Here is a 7859-nt window from a genome sequence, read left to right as displayed (position 1 = left end):
CCAAGATAGAGGAGGAACTTTGTCACAGTACCTATATATGGGGAGAACATTTCTAACAGTGGAGGTCCCTTTAATCAAGCAGACAAAAGCTTAAGATCCAGTGACTGGAAAGCTACAGCTTGACAAATTCAGACTAGAAAATAAATTTGTAACAGTAAGTAATTAATCTCTGGAACAATTTATCAAGGGATGTCTTGGAGTCTTTAAAATCAAGACTGAATGTCTTTCTAAAAGATATACTCTCGCTCAGACAGAGTTAAAAGCTTGATGCAGGAATTATTGGGTTAAATTCTATGCCCTGTTATGCAGGATGTCAAACTAGGTGACCACAATGCCCCCTTCTGGGCTTATTTCTACCACATTAGCAACACTGTCAGACACTGTCTTTACACTTCACTCTTACTGACACAGACACCTTTGATCACGCCTTCGTTTTGTCCTGTTTAGATTCTCGTAATGCTCTTTTTTTGCTGGTCTCTCTATGTGCACAATCAACAATCAATCTCTTCCTCCCTTATGTTCATGGAGGTCATTTGATGGAAATGTGCTTGCATTGCCAGGACTTCAACATGCCAAACTAGGTTCACCGTTTCAATGATTTCAAACCTTCTCTCTGGATTCCTCCAACTACAGAATCCCGAGACGTGGTCACCAAGAAGAGCAAGTTACTTACCTTTTAGTAACTGGAGGTTCTTTGAGATGCATGATCCCTAGCTGTATTCCACTGTGTGCATACGCCAAGTCGGAGAATTCTTGCAAGCAGTGTCTGTTGGTCCAGGCATGGGCCTGCGTGCCTCAAACTGAGGGTATAAAGGATGGAGCAGAGCAACCACCTCTCCAGTTCCTTCTCTACCGCAAATCCAAGAATGATCTGAAGCAGAGATGAAGGAGGGTGGGTAGTGGAATACAGATAGGGACCACACATCTCAAAGAACCTCATTATAAGGTAAGTAACTTCTTTTTTGAGTGCTGGTCCCAATGTGTATTCTACTGTGGGTGACTGAGAAGCGGTACTCAAGGAGGAGGAAGGTGCGAGGATGCAGGTGGCAGAGCTATCTGAATGACTGCTGTACCAAAGGATGTGTCAGCAGAGGAGTCCTGTACTGGAGCATCATGTCTTGTGAATGTGTGGACGGAACTCCATGTAGCCGCTTTGTAAATGCAAAGTAGAGATACTTCCTGAAGCAGTGCACTGATGTTACTTGTGTTCTTGTAGAATGAGCCTTTACTCCATATAGGGTAGGAAGATGTGACAGCTGATAGCTGAGTAGGATACAGCCAGAAATCCATTTAGAGATCTCCCTAGTGAGAGAAGGTCCCGGTGATGGGGGAAATTGAGGCTCAGGAAGAGAACAACATCTTCTGGTGTAATACAAGTCTCTGTCCTCCCTGGGGCAGGTGGAGGTGGGTGCTCCCCCAGGCAGGGAATCTAACTTATTAAAATTACAGTATAAGCTGTTTTATCTGGCACTTCACCAACTGAAAAGCTCTATAAACCGGCATTTCTGATCTTCATTGAAATTCCAGTTTATAGTCCGGTTGGCGCGGGGCTGGCAGGGGGTTGCAGTGCAGGAGGGGGTGCGGAGCGCTGGCTCTGGGAGGGAGTTTGGCTGTGGGAGGGGGCTCAGGGCAGGGAGTTGGGGCGTAATGGGGGTGCCGGATCCAGGGTGTGCTCACCTCGGACGGCTCCCCACAAGCCACAAACTGTCCCAGCTGCTCTTAGGCGGAGGCGCGGTAGGCGGCTCCACGCACTGCCCCTGCCCCGCCCCGAGCACTAGCTCCGTAGCTCCCATTGCTTGGGAACCACGGTCAATGGGAGCTGCGGGGGCAGTGCCTGTGGGCAGAGACAGCGCACAGAGCTGCCTGCCACACCTCCACCTAGGAGCAGCTAGGACAGGTCGCCACTTGTGGGGAGCTGCCTGAGGTGAGCGCCCCTGGATCCGGCACCCGCCTGTACCCCCTCCTATGCCCCAATCCCCTGCCCCAAGCTCCCTCCCACACCCAAACTCCTTCCCAGAGCCCACATTCCACAACCCCTCCCACACCCCCCAACCCCGCACCCTCTTCCGCACCCAAACTCCCTCCCTCTTAGTCAACCGGCATTCTTCACTTATCGGCACCCTCTATTCCCCCAACATGCTAGATAAAACAGCTTTTATTGTATTAAGAACTAAGCAAAAAATACAGTAAAGGCAAACTATAAAATATTTACAGATTGAAGAATAACGATGAAGTAACCGTTCTGAAGATTGGAGATTCTGACTCAAGCAACACAGTGGTAAGAAGGAACTGGAGAGGTGGTTGATCTTCTCTGCCCTTTATACCCTTAGTTTGAGGCATGAGGAGAGCAAGGGCACATGTGTAGACCAACCGACACTGCTTGTAAGAATTCTCTTATTCCAGGCACATGAAGCGCACGTGCACCCACAGTGAAATATACATAGGGGCAGCACTAGAAGAAGGACAGTTCAATACCTGAATTTAAGCCCTTAGATGTTTTCCAGCTGCAAATGATGGCGTTAGTTACCTCTAAAACGGAGCACAGCCACCTTAATGGTGTTAGTAATTTCATCAACTCTCTTAAGAAAAACAGAACCCTGAACTCAGGCGTTGGCAGGTAAGTGACAGATGAAATGCTTTAAGAGCCATTTGGTTTAAGTTGACACATTTGGGATCTTTTAAAAAAGGTATACATTTACTTTTAAATGAAGACCCATTTAATGTTGCTGTTCTTCCGGTTGCTAGCTTTCCACTGCAGGATGAATTAAGTTATTTAGCTTCATTAGTTATGAAACATTAAGATGCTAGACATGATAAAAAGCTGATGTGGTTGTTAACTATAAGTGGGATGAGTATGAGAGGAAGAAGTGAAATAACAAGCAGTGGTTGTTCAAATGTAAAATCTGTCTAGTCAGATAGCCAAAAGAAATTATGCTGAGACAAGCAACCCAACTAAAGGATTCCATTGTAGTGTTTAGGCAGAACATTTGGCATGGTTCAAAAGGCAAAATACTACTGCTTTTCTTCTGCAATCTCTTAACAAGTGTGAATAGGGGATTAAGTTTTGGTAACTGGAAACATTAGATGCCTCATCACTGGCTCCAACCATCTCCCTTTAATGGTTTACTATGTTTTAAACAATTACAAACAACTGGATGCATACTGGAAGTGAAGGACAACTTATCAGCAGATATCCCTTGACTCCAAGTCAGGTGAGAAGGAGGTCACACTGTCAACAGTCAGCAGTACAACAATGATTTGTTGATCCCAATCTTTTCCCAATCTCTTGGCATACAGAACAAACTAAACTACTGAGAATTTAGGCAGAGATCCCTCAAGGAATACAACCAACAGGAAAGCAAGAAAAGTATCAAAGGGAATATTTTTATATCTGGAAGAGAAAATTGGTTTGTTTTAATTTTGTGTGTTGCCATGTCCTATCTTGACAATATTGATTATTCAAAACTCAAAAATTTCTGTATGTTTAAAGACTGCCACCTAGTGTTCAAAAGCATCACAGACTGCTTCTGCAAAGCCATGATCGGGCACATATCCTCTCCACCTCTATGTTATCCCCAATAGAAAGCAACATTGTGTAGTTTACTAGAAAAAAGTTAAAAGGATTTTCTCTCCCTACCCACTTTCTCCCACTGTTTTTACTTTTCCTCTCCATCCCCCCTTATCCCCTGTGGAAAAAAGTTTTTTAAAAAAGTGAGTGGAATTTCTCTAAAATTTTGAAAAAAAAATTTCAAAATTTGAAACTAAAAATTTTTATTTTGAAATTTTAGCAGAAAATGTCAACTACAGTGATTTTTTCCAGCACAGAATGTCATCACTGAAATTTTATTTTTCATTAAAAAAAATTCAACCAGTCCTATGACTTACAGATTGTACTGTGCCCAACAACAAATTATTTATTACTACATAAAGTAGAGGAGGAAAAGCAGTCAGTCCTGTAATCAACATCAGCAGGAAAGGGGCTGCGGACCTAATGGTGCCTCTTCAGTCAACAGAATAAAAAACTACCAACCAGCCAGGCAGGGGATGGACTTAAGCAGGCTGAGAGGGGGTGCTATAGATACTACTGCCTGTGGAAAACAGTCACTAATGATTATGACTCAGAAAAACCTCAGTGAGAGTTCTGGCTGATGACTGTGGCTGGACACATGGATCCCTGGGGAATTAGAAAATGCCCCTGTGGATATATAAAAATATAGAGGAAAGAGAGATAATGAGTCTGGGTTCCAGTGACCCTCCCCACGGGCAGTCTGCAGAGCACAATGGGGTCAATAAGGAGCTAGCTGGCTCTCACAGTAAACAGCCAGTGAGGCCAGTGCTTTTTATCGATGCTAAAAGGACTCAGACGCTTCCTGCCATTTAATCCGGGACCATTTTTCTTTCAAAGAACAGGAAAAGCCTCAAGAGATTCCCACAGTGATCGCAACTACGTCTGCTGCCAGGGTAGTGGGAATTCAGTCAGAGAGAGATGGGGACAGGGTTAAGAGAGATAGAAGCTGCTTCAGTACCTACTTATTTTAAAGCTTTGCACCCACAGTTCAATTTTACATTCACTGGGCTTTATCCTTGCATCAAACTGCTTCTTCGGTGCTTCATTATTCATTTTCCATAATGACTTGGATCATACCTGCATCCATACATACACACTGATCCCTTGTCCCTGCATCTATGTCCCTTCTCAGCACTCAAACTTAAACCTATTCTATTTCTCACTTAACCAACATCCACTTGCTTAATCCAGTTTCGGTATACACTTCCTCCACCACCCACCTGCTTACCTTTGCTTCTCTCTCTCCCTGACACCCATATGCTTAACCTTGCACCTGCATCATTCACCATATAGTTACTTACAATGAGTGCACACCCACAAGATTCTTGTGTATTGTTATTCAAACAATATTTAAATCCAACTTTTTTCTTTTATAAGCTTTTGCAAGTGGCAGAATGAGATGTCAAGATTTTTTCAGAACACATCCTCATCTTTTGAGGTCCACCTCAGCCACAAAGCTTTCTTATATTCGTGCACCTCTTCTTTCATGCCTTCCCACCTACTTTACCCCAACACGTTTATCCCTCCCATTTTCTTTTAGCTGCAGTAATTAACCTTTTGATTTTGTATAATTGCTGGAGACCAAACAGCATAAGATTTCACCACATAGTATAAATCAGATTAATCTGAAACTATCTCAGCAGGTACATTAGCCTCACTAAATAGTGAGTGAGTGTGTGTGTGATAACCTGTCTTCAATTCCCTTATGAGAAATCTTAGTAAACCAGAAAGCAGCAAGCAAAAACCATTTTCCTTTTACCCTGCTCATGTCCCCCTCCAAAGAACCTTGACCCAAAAGGGTCTTGGGAACAAGCTAGCATTCTGGCAGCATGAGCTGTTTTTCCTCTTGCTTATCTCTCAAATCTCTAGTGCTTCATGCAGGCCACGGTTCAGGTCCATCATTCTGCAAAGTAACAGTATTCCCAGCTACTGAATGTCACTGTGGTACTGCTAATCAAACTGGGAGCTAGTTACCTATGCTCAGAATTATGGGCTAATCAAGAGGATCAAAATGAAGACTGAGATTGCTTTATTATTGCAGTGATATCTTTTTCTTCCCCTGGCCCCAGAATTTAAGCGAATCTGCCATGTTGCAAAAACAGATTTTTCTAGTCCAAATCCAGTGAATCATCCCCTCCTCTCCCGTTCCCCCTGCCCGCCTTTGCCTCTCAGGCCATTTCACCCTATATTTGGTTCCCCACATCTTGCCTTTTCTTTGCAGACTGCTGCAAGAGTAATGTTTATCCTCTAGTTCAGAGGACTGACAAACAGACCTCCTAGGCCAATACCACAGTGTCTCAGTGGACTTGCTCACAAGAGGCACTTGTGAAATGAGTGTCTATCCACCAATCTCTAGAGAGTCTTCTTTCTGGATCAGTGATGGAAGAAGTATTTTTGAATATGTGCCTAGCAGGAGGACAGGGGACAAGGGGAGGGGCAAAAAACAAAGCCCTAGTATTGTTGGCTAGCAATCAAAAACATCTTTTTATTGCCTAAAATGCTGGTTGAGTTACAGGGCCGGCCTACAGGAAAATGGCACCCTGGACGAACTTGCATTTTGGTTCCCTTGGCCCCCATGGGTGTGGTGCCCCACCATGGGCTCCCCAGGCTCCCCTCCCTCCCTTTGCCCCAAAGGCCTGCTGCCCCTCCTGCATCCCTAATCCCTACACCCCCTTCGCTCCTAACCCTTGCATCCCCCTCCTGCACCCACGGGGGAAACTGACCTGGATGCACGAAGCAGCTGACATTGCTGCTCGCTCCCCCCTGGACTGCTGCTCCTCTGCCCTGCACACCCCTAGAGGGCTGTGAGGGGGGGAGCGAGGAGCAACATCTGGGCTCCCTACATCGAGGTCACTTTCCCCGCCTGGGCTGCGTAAGGGGAGGGCATGCGAGCAGCAGCTCCTGATGCCTCACAGCCCAGGTGGGGAAAGTGACCTGGGTGCAGGGAGCCTGTGTGTGTGTGTGTGTGTGTGTGTGTGTGTGTGTGTGCGTGTGCGTGCGTGTGCGCGTGTGTGTGTGCGCGTGCGTGTCTGCGTGAGGGAGTAAAAACAGCTAACAAAAGCCAAAGCTGGCCAAAACACCAGCCATGTGCTGCTCCCACTAAAAGGGAACCATCATACTATCTCATACTTCCCATTTCTCATATGAACTACCAGGGCTTGAATTAAATTTTTGTATGAAATTGGGGCGAATTTAAAAACTGTTTAAAACATTTTAAAAATAAAAAATATGAAAAACTTTAATACATTTTATTTCCAGTGTCATTATTCATACTAGTCTTGCTAGTCCTCCCTCCCAGGCAGAGAGGCACCGAGGCTAGGATCAGGACCAGCTGTGCCCCCAAAACACCAGGCCAACCTTCCAAATTGGACCAGATCCACATCCCTCCCCAGACCAAACCCCCTGAACTGGACCCGACCCACATCCCTCCCTAGACCAGGGGCACTAGTGGGGAGATGGGGCAGGGGGAACTGGGGGAGGTCTGTCTCCCCCAGGGGTGCTGGTGAGGGGTAGGGGGCACTGGGTCTCCCCCAGGGATGCTGGTGGGGGGATGGGGCAGAGGGACTCTAGTTGCTCCACGGGGCCCGGGCCAAGGGGGCTTACCTGGAGCAAGGAGGACCCACTGGTTGGGGTGTCCGTCCACTGGGTGCTGGTGCTGCCTACTGCCCAGCATGGTCCGGGACCCCCACACTCCCCGGCCTCCACATTCAAATAATGGTGGGGCCGGGGCGGGCACAGGGGCGAGCTGCATGCACAGCATCCTCCCACCAGCGCTGCCCCAGGCTCGGCAGGGGCCCGGGAGCCCAGGGAGGAGGCGGGGACCACACCACTGGGGAGCCCAACTGTCCGAGGTGCATGGCAGCCAGAAACCCCCGGGCTTGCTGCCTGCCCTCCCCCCACTCGCTCCACCAAGTGGTACAAGCCTCTGGGCAGAGGAGGTGGGGCTCGAGCAGAGCCGCAGGGGCTAAGGGCTCCTCTCCGCCCCGTCACTGGCAGGAGCCCTCAGCTTGCTGCTGGCTGGCTGACAGGAGCAAGTGGAAGGGGAAGAAGAGGCAGGGAGGAGGGGGCAGTCCTGGGCCCGCTGGCCAAGAGGGGCCGGGCCAGCACACAGCGCCCTCTTTGGCAGGCTGCCCTGGGCAGCCAGCCCAGCTGCCAACCCCAAAGGCCGGCCCTGCTGAGTTAAGCACCAGAAGAGGTTGTGTTAAACTAGTTCTGCCCCCACTGGCTGCTTTGCTCCAGACAACGTATGGGTAGAAATCAGAGCACTTTAAGAAGTTAAAGGGATACTTTT

At 47.5% G+C, this 7859-nt stretch overlaps 1 protein-coding gene across 1 annotated transcript in view; it reads right to left on the bottom strand.

Moving 5' to 3' along the window:
• Window positions 1-7859, bottom strand: part of INO80 (INO80 complex ATPase subunit) — a 127994-nt gene that overhangs the window by 36481 nt on the left and 83654 nt on the right. The gene's annotated exons all lie outside the window — the stretch shown is intronic.

Source organism: Terrapene carolina, unplaced genomic scaffold (genome assembly GCF_002925995.2).
Source record: "Terrapene carolina triunguis isolate 2854851 unplaced genomic scaffold, T_m_triunguis-2.0 Scaffold96, whole genome shotgun sequence".
NCBI classification, from domain to species: Eukaryota; Metazoa; Chordata; order Testudines; family Emydidae; genus Terrapene; species Terrapene triunguis.
This window is presented reverse-complemented; position numbering and strand designations above follow the sequence as displayed.